This window comes from Lepisosteus oculatus, chromosome 3 (genome assembly GCF_040954835.1).
Source record: "Lepisosteus oculatus isolate fLepOcu1 chromosome 3, fLepOcu1.hap2, whole genome shotgun sequence".
Taxonomy (NCBI): Eukaryota; Metazoa; Chordata; class Actinopteri; order Semionotiformes; family Lepisosteidae; genus Lepisosteus; species Lepisosteus oculatus.
The window spans coordinates 18,377,111-18,392,342 of NC_090698.1; the positions used below are offsets into that span (position 1 = coordinate 18,377,111).

Below are 15,232 nucleotides of genomic sequence, written 5' to 3' on the forward strand. Positions count from 1 at the left end.
AAATGATATGTAACATAGATAGTTTTATGTATTTAATTTTGATAACAACTCATTTTATTTAACTACTTCATATTATTGTGTGCTATTTAATTAAAACATGTATGGCAAGACACTCAGTCTAATTACTTGGTAATAAAATGAAATATGCTTTTAATTTTAAATTCTGTCTCTTCAGATTATATACACACCACACATACTATTAAAAGCTCTGAGCATCCTTGAGCTGCAATGTCCTCTTTCACTTTAAGTGACATTGACAATGTATAGTTTAGCCTCGTTTAAACGTAATGATTTTTCTGTCTGCAAATTCTGTGCTCTTCGTCTGTTTTAATGACCTTTTCACAAACAATGAAAATGTTACCAGTGAAAAAACAAAATCTTTACAGCGTATGCTACCACACCACAAATGGTACCATTTCAGAATCTGTCACATTCTACAGTATGTCTATTAAATAACAAAATGCTTTATCAGATGTTCCTAGCAAACTGACTTTGGCTGATTGTCTGTCCAAGCCCAGAGTTTTGTTTCTCAGTCATACTCACCCTCAAAGCATTCACCTTATCCTACTGTATATTAGCAACATGAATTTGCTCAGTCGTAGTGCCCGACCCCTTCATCTCATCATACATAATCCCTCCTCTTTTTAATACTTACTATGAAATATACTGCTAAACGCCTCAGATTTTGTTTTGTAAACTATATATATACTGTTATTAAAATGAACAAAAATGTTCTGAAGTGCTTCAGGAAGACTGAATGATTCTAAGGGAAAATTACCATTGTGCTTATAATAATCCTTATCATTCATCCTTATACAGTAAATACTCTATATACAGTAGTATACATCTGTAAGTATTCCAAGCTAAATACACTGTATATTTACAGTCTCTATAAAATAAATACAAAACTCGCTGTTTCAAAAAGCTTGTGTAGACCAGGCTGCTTTGTGACAAATCTGGCAGATTCTCTGTAATGTAAATACACAATGTGTAGACTACAGTAGAACCACAACAGAAACTCAGGTACTGTATGTCTTGTGTAAAGCAATCTTATGTAAAGTATGGTGTGACTTACTCTCCTTGTAAAAAGCAGAATGCAAGTTACTGTACTTCTGAAATAGGATTGCAAGGATTTATAGGTAGGAAAGAGTTTACTTCTTTATCCTTCAAATTGCATTTTTATTAAGTGTTTAATTTTTTTTTAAATAAAGCACCATGAATTATCCTCCCTGAATGAGGAGTCTGGAACTGAATTAGCAACTATGGACAATGCTAAAATACAGAACTAAAATATCAAAATTCAGAATGACAGCCCATTATTCTTTTGTAGTCTTACAGTTAGATTTTGAGTGCTTTAGTCAAAGAAACAATGCCTTTTATTGGTCATAGTGTCTTGGCCTACCCCTCTCATAGAGTGTTTTACCCTCCTTGATTAAATTAGAAGGGGGTGGTTTATACTTTGTTAGAATATTTAAACTTCAAATGAAAGTGATTGTCTATATTCTGAAGGTGTGAGTGCTTGTCATTGGAAAACATTGCGTAAGTTCTTTTCAGACTCTGCAAAAATTAATGATAATGAGACAGGCTGTCAGGAAGCAGGAACTTGTCTTCTTTCAAACCCTATAGTTGATTTGAAATGTTATATATGAGAAAAATGAGTAATATGCCTCATTATGAATTTAACAGGAATCTCAACCTATTCATCAGGGGCATCATTAAGCACAGAAAAGAAAAGGCAATCACCTTGTTTATCGAGATGAAAGCACAGATAGATGCGGAAAATAAGTAATTGTCTAAAAATGGGGTAAAGACCAAAGCGAAAACCAATCCTGGGCTATGATTTACAAAACTTTCTTGTGGTTTCTAGAGAAGTTCTGAAAGGAAAACATTTCAAAACTTTACCCCCACATTACTACTCATTCCTGGTATACAGCATATCCCCCATGGTGAAATGGTAACTAAATGGATCTAAAGCACAACTTTAGAGGATTGGAAATGAGGCTTGCGGTAAACCAAACACAATCAACCACAAGATTTACACAATTAAAAATAAAGCCTTGACAAATTAACTCTCCCAAATTTCAGAATGAAGTGTGGGGTACTGTAGGTTTGGATTCAACACAGAAGCTTCTGAAAGTACCATGACACTGAAGGTCCTGTTAATTAATCTTTCAATTTTTTTAAGATGTTAACATCTTAACAAACCAAAACAGGATAATATATATGGAAATAGATAGGTCTGACAACAAGAATGAAGATACTAATAAGAAAAATACATTCATATACTGTAGCACACTTACTGTAATCCCTTCCAAAGCATTTCACTTATAGGAGGGGACATATTTTTTCTACCACTGAAGTGTAGCACCTACTGAGGTAAGGTGTGGCAGCTCTAATGCGCCAGCAGCTCCACCACAACACAGATCAGGTAAAGAAGTAAGAAAAAGCTTCACCAAATAAAAAGGAGGAATTTTTGAAAGCCCAAATGTAACCAATACCAGTTTGCTGTATTCACTTAACAGCCAGGAGTTTAAAATTTTACGACGTGGTATTCCTGCAAATAGAAAAATTAAGTTCTATACTGAATCCACACATTCTTCAACCCACAGCTCAGTTTCAATTACAATTAATCTAGCTGCAACATTTAGAGTTAAATAGCAAGAATAAAAAATACATGTGCTGTATAGACACATAGCCTCACACACCCACACAGATAGCTTCCAGCAGGCTTAATCAGGTAATCCCTATGTTTTATTTTTTTAATTTAGGATTTTTAATCATAATTGTTATACATAGAATTCAATGGAAACAATATTCAGAACACTGCCATCCCACACAATAGTGTGTATTTTGTTGAAATGCAACCCAACAGCATGTTGAGAAAAAACAGATTCAATCATATGCCATATCCCTACATTCCAATATATTCTCTAACCTGCCTCAGCAATGCACCTACTGTACATTAATCATACCTCCAACTCCTCTCCAATTGCTTTAGTAATTGTCTGACATTTACAGCTCATTCGTTCGGCGGGAAAGGGCTCTGTGGCAGACAAAAATAATTTTCTCAAAAATTACTCACACACCTTTACGTTTTTTCTTTTGAACACAAGGTGTCGATTGGGTTCAGCCCACCATCTGTTCCAAGAAGATATCTGTGTCTTTTGTCCTCCTGCCTCTCTGTATCACAGACCAGAGAGGTGCTTTTGCAGAACCATTGAAGGTCAACTTAATATACTGTCCTTGTTAAATATAATTCTGTTCTCTAACTCAAATCCATGACACACAAGTTGCAGGCATTTTCTGGGGGCTTTTCAGTGCATTTTAATTGACAACACACCAGTGAAGGGAGTCTGTCACATGAAACTAGATGAAAACAGGAATTGATGAGCCGATGAACAGACCCCTGTAAGAAGAATTTAGAAGCAAATTATATTATTGAACATTTGTTTTGTATTTCCCTTTCAGAAAAGGGTCACATATTTCCAACATTGCAGAACTAGGATATGTAGTTTTTAAAATTTTGTACAACACTTACACAGCTAAACTTTATAATAAAAAATATATTCTTTATTATGGATTGTAATGTGCAAAAAATGTCAATCAGAGAACTACTGCCATGGGGGCGTCATGCAAGCTTTTGTTAATTTTCACATAACTCAAGCTGCATGATCTCCACATGATGTAAGTGGGAGATCTGAGCAGCAGAAAGGCCACAACAGTAATTAATCCTGCAGGCTCTGTCTTTATTTTTTCCCCAACAGTTAACATTTCTAATAGTGTTCCCAACTAGCTAAATCCATGCACTTTTCCATTAACCCCAGCACTGCTTTCTTGAGTGTGATATACAGTAGCTGTGGTATTAATTCAGCATCTCCTAAATCATGGGTGTTCTTCTGGGCAATTTGAAATGAAGGAGTTTTAAACACAATGAATTATTACCCAATAAATACATTGTAAACATTTCCAATTACATGCTTTGGGCAAATGGTGTGGAGAAAAAGGGGATTTTAAATTGCAGTCCTTCTGATCATAAGAAAATAACTCACTTTAGAATTACACATACAGTATATGAGTATGGATTAATTTAAGGAATGGACAAATATATTATACGTTCATAAAAATTTAATTGAATAAAAACCTGGCTTTCAAAACATTCAATGGACTCTTGAAATAATGACTAATTATTATTATCCTCTTAAACACTATTCTCATTGACAAATTTCTATAAGAAACAAGTGCTCTACATTTAAAATGACTGTTCTCTGACCATAAAAAAGTGCCATAAAGATATTAGTTGGTCAGTTTGCAAGTCAGATGCTGATCTTTTCTTCTAGAAATGTCTAGAAAAGTGCTCATGAGTCTATGCATGAAAGGTCTTAACATTCTCTCCTAGTGTCCAGCACTCATAGTCAGATTTGATTAAATTCTGTTTGCTAAGTGCGTTTGGACACATCTCCAAATGGCAGTTCAGGGGTTTGAAAGAGGGAGGACATGTAAAGTTCTTGGCCAACAGAGCATGAGAAATGACAAAACATCCAGCTTTTTCATTGCTGTAAGGAGAACTGTAATTTCTTTGATTGAGTAATTCGTTCCCTGCTTAATTTTTGTCACTAAAGATACATGTAATGAGCTCCAAATTTAATCTATCAACTTATCAACTGACAAGCCTAAGAAAACATTGACGAATTCTGCATTCTAAAAACTTCTACCAAATAAGAATACGAACCAACAATTTCTAAGACAATTAAGACATGAACCAAATGAGTACTTGGACTCCATCCTTATCACACATATAGTAATTCAAAATATAGTTGGACTTCAAATATACTGGCTGGGCAAACTGTCCCTAAATTAGATGAAAAAATATTCACTCTAATTTTATAGCTGTGATTTACTTTTAAGAAATGGAACCCATCTTCCTCAGGAAGGAAGGACAGGAAGAATAATCCTATCACACCAATTCAACTATCACTTGCTAAGGTGTCAAATGAATAACAGATACAGTATTGATTTTACTGGCCACTTTCATACTAAAGATCATACACAGTTTTCTGTACCTCTCAGAGATACCATAAAACAGCAAGTTCTGTGTGGAAGACAGCTTATTATTTTTAGCTAGTAACTACTAATTCTGACCAGTGTAATATTCAGAATTCATTGTAGCATACTGCACTCAGTGTACTGTAGGAGGATAACAAAGAGAGATGTCTATGAAATGTCACCTTTCATGAAAAAATACCCTTACAAGAACAAGTTCCTCATGGCTTAACATCAGCAATGCAACGTTGCTAATTGAAATGAGAAAAATTAGAAGAGAATCCAAGAAGACAAAAACAAGCTCTTGTGGCCATTTATTCCACATACCAGTATACTGTAATACCCTAACTGGACAAGCATGCAATAAATAGTACAGAGCTGCTATTTGATTTCCTTTTAGGGGTGTTTACTGACCTTACTGTTGCTGCATAATGGTGATATTTATAAACACTGTCAACTCACCCAGTAGGAGTAATACATTTGAGGTGTGATTCATTTAAATGTAAACATACTGTACAGTCTATACCAGGATCCCCAAAAGGACAATGCAGATTGGCCTCACACTAGTGGTGTTAAATGAGTTTGATTAGACAAGGTATCTTCAGATTTCCATTTAACCACAGACCCGTCGACTTTAAGGGCACCAACTACTGTATCTAATGCCAGCAGTCATATCGCCTTGCAACTCAAACTGACATCTTACAGTATTGAAGGTGTGAGTCTGGTCAGTATCTGGATGGGAGATCTCCTGGGATAAACTACGTGGTCTTAGTGGGGCAGGTAGCGGGGCCTGCAGTCTGTGTGGGTCCTAATGTCCCAGTATAGTGATGGATACACTATGCTCTACAAAGGCACCATCCTTCGGAGGAGACGTAAAACTGAGATCCTGACTCTCTGTGGTCATTAAAAATCCAAGGGCGTTTCTCAAAAAGAGTAGGGGTATTACCCCAGCGTCCTGGCCTTTTAATAACAATCCCCAGCTATGAACTGGCTTCATTCTCTGTTTGCCTCCCCACTGATAGCTGATGTGTGGTGAGTGTTACTGGCACACTACGGCTACTGTTACATCATCCATTGGTGGTGGAGGGGAGTCCAAATTACCTGTAAAGTGCTTTGAGTGGAATGCCCAGAAAAGGGCTATAAAACCTTTGTTTTCCATGCAAGTGTAGAGACTACAGAGGTGAGCAACATTGATAGACAACTGGTATCTACAAATGATTAATTTATGTATCAGACTTTTTAATCTTGAATTAGTTAACTTGAATTAATAGAATCAGGCACGTAATTGAAACAATCTGAGTTCTATTTTCCTTCAGGTTATGAGTACAGAGCCCTGACTACTTCTCCACACTGGTGAGGAAGTAAGAAAAAATAAAAAACTGATCTAGTTCGATGTGTAAAATGACAGAATATAAATTAGAAATAAAAGTTTTCTTTTGGCTATGGATGATTTTGGATTTAATTGTTTTCATCTGTTTATGGCCTGTACACCTGATTTGACATGATCTGTGATCCGATACATTTTTTATTTGAGTTCTAATGTACTGTAGCTTAAGCGAGCACTCTAAAATACATTCAGCAGCACTCATAGTGAACTTTTCTAATCTGTTTTGAATCACACATTTTATTTAAGATTATCTATATTTAACCATACCTTTTTTAAATTTTGATGTCTTTACACATTAGTGAGGCTCTGGTGAGCTTTGGAAATTCAGTCCCTTAGAGTATAAAAGGCACTTAAACATACTGTATGCTTCCTAAGCTGCATCATAGAAATTATGATAGTGTTGGATTTAGGAGATCCTTCTCTCTGAAGTCTGAGTTTGAGAGGAATACTATACAACATGTCATCTAGCACAGAGAAAAACACTGATAGAATGACAAGTTAATGGAGGATATACTGTAGAAGACAGCTGAATTATTCAGTGACAAAAAGTGCTAGGCTGTGCAAACATGAGACAAGTATACCTAATCAGATATGATGCAACTGCCTTTTGAAAGACTAACCTTGTGTCATCAGAAAACAACATTTTCTTCTATGAACTGGCTTCATTACTCTGCTCTCCTCCTCACTGATAGCTAATGTGTGGTGAATGTTCTGGCGCACTATGGCTGCCGTTGCATCATCCAGGTGGATACTGTACATTGCTGGTGGTGGAGGGGAGTCCCCATTACCTGTAAAGTGCTTTGAGTGGAGTGTCCAGAAAAGCGCTATATAAGTGTAAGCAATTATTATTATTAATTATAATTATTTCTGTCTATGAATGGCATTCAGGCCTTGCCTTGTGGCGAGGAGCCTACCCACTACCCAAGCAGATTAAGCCAAACCAATATTCCAAAGATTCACAAAGCATTCAATTCTTGGATGTTGTTGTCCCTAGTGAGAGTCAATTTAATTCTACTTTCTTGTGTGAATTAAACAAAGGATATCGTTGAATTGGTTTATTTTGAAGGAACAAAAGTCAAACAATTGTCTGATCTTTCGTTGGTCACGTGTTTGATGTTGGGTAAATACAGTATGGCCTCGATGAAGTGATGTGAACATTCCCCTCACTTCAGCGTCTGCAGCATGTAGTCACATTTCAAAATGAAAAGAAAGGACTTTTCTGTTGAAGGGAATCTTTGAGGCTTAAAAGAAGAAAAACTCAATCAAACCATAGCACAGAAAGTGAGCGGACCAAAATCAACAATTTGGAATATGTACTGAAGAAGACAGAAACCACAAGCATACGTAATTAACAATCTGCCAAGAAAAACATTTGTAATTGATGACAAAATTACTAGAGCTGTCAAGGAAAACCTTAAAACAACCATCAGTGAAATCACCTACTGTACATCCTCCAGAGCACAGTGGAGAAGGTATCAAAATCCATATTTTGCAGAGAATTGAGATATCAGATTCAAAAGCCATCACTGGAAGACTTCTCATCAGCACTAGGAACCAAAAAGTTAAAACAGAATTTGCTTGGAGATACGAAGATGCTAAAAACTACAGTATACTGGCTCAAAGTTTTATGGATAGAGGACAGCCAGATAAAGCTTTACCCAAAGTGACAGAAAGGACAAAGTGTGGAGAAAAAAGGAAATGCAAATGTTCCAAAGAACACCTCATCTGCAAAGCATGGTGGAGACAATGCCATGGACAGATCTGGGCATACAATAAGGACAAGTGAGTCCCTAAAAGTGACTCACTTGTCCTTATTAGTGATACAGAATTAGTTCTGTAGTTTAAAGAATCATTTTCTTTGTATACGGAAGAAAATGCTCTCATACTTATTACATGGTGCTTTGCCAGGCAGTTTGACAATGACCCAAAATATACAACTAATGCAACTAAGGAGGTCATCAGGAGATAAAAAAAAATCTTATACTGGTCAAGTCGATCCCCAGATACAAATACAATGGAGAATGCAAATACAGGAACATGCTAATGAAAAAAACTGAAGTCACAATACCCCAATGATAGGCAAGAACTCAAAGTGGCTTCAAAAAAGCAACTGAAATGCTTAATTAAGTTTAATGCTAAATATAAAACCTAATATTGCATCAAGGCGTATTTTATTTCACCTTTGTAGCAGTTTCATCATCTAATATTTAATGACAGGTAAAGGGGACAGAAATGAATTCAACCTTAGTTTTATATTAATGACTAGTTTTCAAATGGTACTGTAGCTTTGCTAGATTTTCACTATAAGGTTGTCTTTAAAGCTTTTTTAGTTCTCTATGACTGTTGATTTTTCTTATTGAAGGTCACATTTACATTGTTAAGCACATTAGTAGGAGAAAATGATTATAAATGTATGAATAGTTTCTATTGTTTCACAAGACAGTTATTTTTCTCTGAACTCCTTGTTTCTCACCCAGCAACCTCACCCTCCCACCCCCCCTCTTAAAAGCAATATTACATTTAAAGTATTATACCACACTGTTACCTGGCAACCCATTGAAAAGAATGGAATCTGTATGTTACACATCTTTTCAGTTTGACTTTAGATCTACTTGCCACGATATCTTTTTCAAAGATAAGGCTTTTTCTTGTTACCTGCTCATGTGGAGGTCAATAAAAACAGATGAAAATTCACCGATGACTGCCTATGGCATGTATTTTCTACCTCATTACCTGTTTTAGCTGTAAAACCTATGGGTTACAGTATACTCCCACTCAGTTACACACATCAGCCTGACAACTGCAAGCTACTTATGTTATCAAAAATACATTTATTTTTCAATTTAAACTAATGTCCCACACATAAGCATTAGGCATCTGAAAAAAAGGAACTGGCTGTGGTCACCCTTGGCAAGGCACAACACTATATCTTTGTATTTTATATATAATTGCAATATACAGTTAACTGTCAGGACACCAGACTGCAATCACTGTGTAAACTCAAAGTCAAAAACATTGTGTTACAAATGTTTATTACTCCAAAGTTTCAATATTTCAAAAATGAATTTTATTCAGTACCATAATAATAAAACCATAAAGTTAGTGTTTAGGGGTAGGGTTGATAATGACTTTTTCTACATTATTTAACATTTCAGACTGTAGCTTTTTGACTGTTGAACATACAGGATATACCATATAAGGGAATTTCTTGGTGCCTTGTTTCTCTCTTTTCCTATGAATTTATTAAGTGCAAACAAAATGAATTGTTAATCTCTCTCTATATATGTTTGTCCATGTTACTTCGGAGCTTAAAGGACTTGTAAGCATACTGGAGATTGGTAAAGATATTGTATTGAATTAACCAATTGAAAATACATTGCGTCAACACTCTACAGATGTATGAACACCTGAGCTACTACTTCACTATCACCTCATCCTACTTACTATGGTTGCTTCTATATAAGTGACAAATACAACATCATTTATTACAAAGTGAGGAAAATAAGACTAAACAATACACTTGCATTTCACTGTATACTGTACAGAGCCTAGGCCTTGCAAGAAATTCATGAATCGGTGTCAGAACTGTTAAATCTTCAACTGGGTGTATCTGTTACAGCCTGTTTCAGCAAATTTGAATAGAACTTAAAACCAGTTTTCATCTTTTTAAGACAACATTTTAATCCTGACAACATGCAAAAGATGGTGCTGTCTAAAAAAAGTAAAAAATGTAATTATATATTTCTGCATTGCTGCATTTGCTTAAGAAAGAATACCCTGAACATTTTAAAATGATTTGAGTCATGCATTTAACAAAATGTACACGCTGTTACCCAGAAATATATCACTTTGTGTGCTGGCTGTAACGACTAGTGGATTCATCCCTATTGGAACCTGGTCTCTTGGCATATTCTTACACACATGTTCCATCACACACAACTAATGCAAATTTGTTTTTTGATTTTCAAGGTATTAATCATGCACAATTTTAATGAGATTACAGGGTTGATAATACCATCTCAATTCAGCAGCCATGACTGTGTCAGGAGTACCTTAGAAAAGCCATAAATACTGCTTGGTCTACTGTGTCTAAAAGGAGCCCATGTATAGTGTTAAATACTGCAAAGTAATTTAGGAGATTCCCTGAGTGAAGCTTTGACAATGCGAGTGTGCTTACCATTTTTTCCAGATCTGGTTGTGTTCTGCTTCAAATAGCTTGGCCTTATAAAAGATCAATACTTGTACAAACATGCCTGCTTGAACGTTTTCCAAATACAACAAATGCCTGAATCAACTTCAACAGAAATAAGCACACATTTTATTTGACATAGCCTTGGTATAAACAAGGGTATATCGGCTGTTCTGTGGGAGTGCGTGCATGGGTGTGAATGTGTGTGAGAGCATTTACAATGTTAACTGTGAGAAAAGGCTTTTCATCCACAGTGGGACAGAGTTAAATATTTAGTTTATTAGAAATGTTTTAAACATAGTCTAAATTTTAATAATAATGGAGAGTGGGCCTGGTCCTTACAACATGCTCCAGCAGTTTGATAAGCAAATTCTTCTACCAAGTAACTCTGGTAACTCTATCTCATGCAGTAGAAGATCTGTATCTTTACAACACATTTTGCCATAAAAGACATGACATCTCTTATAAGTAAAACCCTAATTGCATAGCTGTTTGTTAATTCCTGCTTTTAGAGGGCTGTAAGCTATTGTACAAGTCATACTAAAGAAGGACAAAATTAAGTACATGTGCACATCATTAACATGTTTTTAGATCTACATGTTCATTAATGTAAATCAACTTAAAATTAAGTCATGGCCTTGAAATGTTCTCTACCTTAGGCTGACTAGAGTCTACTAGAGCTTGCAATGCAATGGGTGACTCAACATCATTACTAATACTACAAAAATTACTAACAAAATAGGGGATTCCACCTGGCTCATCTTACTTGTTTTACTCCAGTGATCCGGGTATGCCAGGCAGACATTTTTTAACTCAAGTAATCTTGAGTGTCTAGCTAATGTTAATACAGCCATGTATTGACCATGTGTTTTCTCAGCCTCCACGAACTTCAGGAAATAAAATATTTTGACTCAATTTCTCACCAGAGGTTCTGTGCAAGTGTAATACTGTACATATTTGTCTTTTGCATGACTGTCTGCATCAGGACTAAATTAGCGAAAATGGTACTTATCTGTTACCATTTACCCAAGGAGATGTGTATAGTTTGCCCCCAATTTCCTGCCATGCTTATACAAACGCCTTCAGCTTGATTTTAGAGAAAATGCTTTGTTTATCTGTTGCAGGCTGACATAATACATGTCAAGGCTGCTCATGTTTAAAAATAAAAAAACAGGGCATCTTACCACTGATACATGAAACTGGTCACACCCTTCCTTTGTATATACATCACAACAGATTATTTACATGACTCTGGATAGCAGAACGATGCTTGGAAAATCTACTCTATGATTTGAATCCCATTACATTTTTTAAGAAAAAACAATTATAGTTTTCATGGGATCGTTTCTAATTCTAAAAACATCAGTTTTGTCAAATCCAGTTTTTTTTTCTTAATGCGGAAGTTAAAGCAGTCTTCACCTCATTTGTAGACAATACATTGCAAACTTATTCGCCACCTTATTCCAATAACATCCAATTTTGCTTAGTTAAAAATATGCAAATTTGGTTAAAGTGAACACTTTTAATCAAAACTTGAAAACTCGCACTGAACAATGGTGAAAGAAGTTACAAGCCAGTAAAAGCTTCAGAAAATTAACACCAAATTATGTTGATTGTATATTCATCTCCTTCAATTACTGTATATTGATTAATTGAATAACGTTTGTTACACCTGTAACAAACCTGAATACATCTGTGTGGGTGAAGTCACAATTTATATTAAAATTAAACAATACAGTTTGCTATGCTAGGCATGCAGGTATAAAGATATAGATAAAAAAAGATAAACCAATATTTCACTGCAGGATGTGTTTTTATGGCATGAAAAGTTAATGCTTCTAAAAAATTCATTGTTTTATTGAATCTTTCTCTAGAGAACCTGTTCAGATTTTGTTTGTCTATTGCTAATCTACCTTTCTTGCTTTATCATGTCATTCTTTTGGGTCTCCCTCTTTCAATAAAATGATATGTATTTTTGTAATTGTTAGTATAGGTAAAAAACAGAAAAAAGGGTAATTTTCTATAGACAATGTCCCTTTTCATACGTACTTTAGTACAGTACATATTGTAGTCACAAATGATCACTTCATAGCTATGCAAAATTTTCGATTCTTTTCACTCAACATTTTTCTTTGTTTACAATTTTGTGTTAATGTTCTTTTGATATTTTAGCCATTTGGCTTAAAAATAACAGCTAATCCTGAGTCTGTGTTTCCTAAAACAAAAAGTTGCCTTCTAGTTATTATGAGTAAATAGAAATAAATGATGTTAAAGAAGAGGAACACCTGACAGTGACTCATCAATTAAATTTCCCTCATAAATGTGATGGACTAGCTACAATACTACAGCACTTTCTTATTAGCTACTCGTGTATAGTTTAATTTGATTTGCTGTGATTATTTTTAAGAAGATTGTGAACAATGTGAATTAGGAATCACTAAGCTTCTTCTCATGATATAATCTGTATTTATTGATGAGTGAGCTTTCCATTTGCTTCAGGTATCTGAGACTCCATTCTTGGTGTCATGACTACTCCAAAGTTCCCTGCTGTATGAAATATTTTGTGTAATATATGAGAATCACAAAATATGAAATGTCCTTAAATTATAGTAGAATATACCAGGGTAAAAAAGGTTAGATACATTAATCCGCAGACCGCAGACAGGAGTCTGGAAAGATTTATGATTTATCTCATATTAATCCTTATCCCAAAATTAGAATTAAAATACCTTCTACTAAATTAATTATTAAATTCAGTGTATACAATAGCTATGTTAGCCTCGATTCTGTATGTGTGTTTGTGCAGTCACCTTGTCATCATAATTTAAACATTGGACATTAAAAACTCAAATTCTCTGTATTAATCATTCCTTTTAAAAGCACAGCATACACTAATTTCAAAATACCAGTGTGTGAAACAAAATATGCAGACACTACCAAAGTAGATGTTTTTTCATTTTAACCTTGGAATCAAAATAGCTATTATTTACACCTATACCATCACAAGATGCACAAGAAGTCTTCTGTGCCTAAACGCACTTGTTATTGTTATGTCTGTTGCTTAGTAACAGCGTTTTCTTTGTGAATCTGAATTACTACTGTCAAAAATGACCATTATTTATATTTTATAATTATTAACTCATTCACTTATTTTGTATTGATAGTCCAGCTTTAGTCTGGAAGCACTTAATTTAGATTCTTGTTCTATAGTGTCTACCCAAAGACTAAAATAAAAGTGTCACCTCAAACCCAAAACAAAATGCTCAAGGAATAAAAAAACACAAACACCAAATGGTACTACACAGCACAAATGTCTAATAAACTTGCATGACAATTGTATTGTACTGCACGTGTGAGAAGGATAGACTTCTGTTAATCTGTTAATGATACTGTTGTGGTCATTCCAGGACATGTAATACCACAATGTTTATGTTGTTAATGTTAATGTTTATGTTCTAGAATGCTATCACCTGACTATTAGGTTATTAAAGAAGAAGAAACAATTAAAAAGAGAAGAGAAAGAAACTTATTGGACCTGACAAATATACTTGTTTTTTTTCGGGTCAGCACTGTAGTCAACATTTTTTTATTATCATAACATATTCTTCTTTAATGATTTCTGCAAAACAATCAATAAGAAACTGTTGTAGCAGTTTTCCTTTGTTTTCTTTTTTCTGTTAGGAACAGTTGAGCATGATGTCAGGATGCCAGCTAAGTGTTCTAAATTCACAAGATGACTGATGCAGGCTCCTTGCTCACATTAAGAAGAGTTATACTTGCTCTTTTGGCAGGGCTGCTTAACAAGGTATCTTCCAGTCTGATTTGACTCCCTCCACTAACTTACATAGATTTATTATTTAACTTGACATTAAGACATTTTAAGACACATTAAGACTGTAATTTAACTAAAAGAGATGTTAAATTACTTTTTATTTTCATGTAAAATATTTTTTTTAAAGTGCAACTGAAACATTGAGCATGGATTAAAACTATTTATTTTACGATATTGTTCACTGTATTATAGCCCAGTTTATCAACAATAACAGAGTTGACTTTGGTGCTCCAATGCATTTTGAGGGCACAATGTCTCTATAATTGACATTACAGGAATAATTCCTGGAATGAAGATTAAAGCACTTACCTTAAAAAAGGATTTTATTTTTGCTTTTTAATCCTAACAAATATCTAGATCAGTCGTCATTTAATTTCCATATCAGCCTGCATGCTGCCCCAGCCTGATATTTTTAGTATAACTGGATCATGTAACCAAACGCATTTCCACAAAAAACTCAGAATGATCAGTTTCTGTGGCTACAGTCTTGTGTTAAGTATCACAGTAACAGACAAAATCTTTTCATTTAAGGTTTATTTAAAATTCAACTAGAACCTTTCTAATAGGCTACAGGTTTACTTGTCATTTAATCACCTGTGGTTTCCCTTTATATATTTTGTATGGTGGGAAGATGTAAACACAGGAAAATAACAGCAGCAGATCAACAAATAAATTGTGGTCCGTTTCCTTTTCATTTGATTATCCAGTTCATGGTAAAAGGAAATGGAAATTTCCTGAGCAAAGCATAATTTAATCAGTAATGCAAAACTAAGTCTCTAAGTCT

General features: G+C 34.7%; 1 protein-coding gene across 3 annotated transcripts in view; it reads right to left on the minus strand.

Annotated features, from left to right (window-relative positions):
* The window catches only part of htr4b (5-hydroxytryptamine receptor 4), an 87,426-nt gene that overhangs the window by 26,717 nt on the left and 45,477 nt on the right, over positions 1 to 15,232 (minus strand). The gene's annotated exons all lie outside the window — the stretch shown is intronic.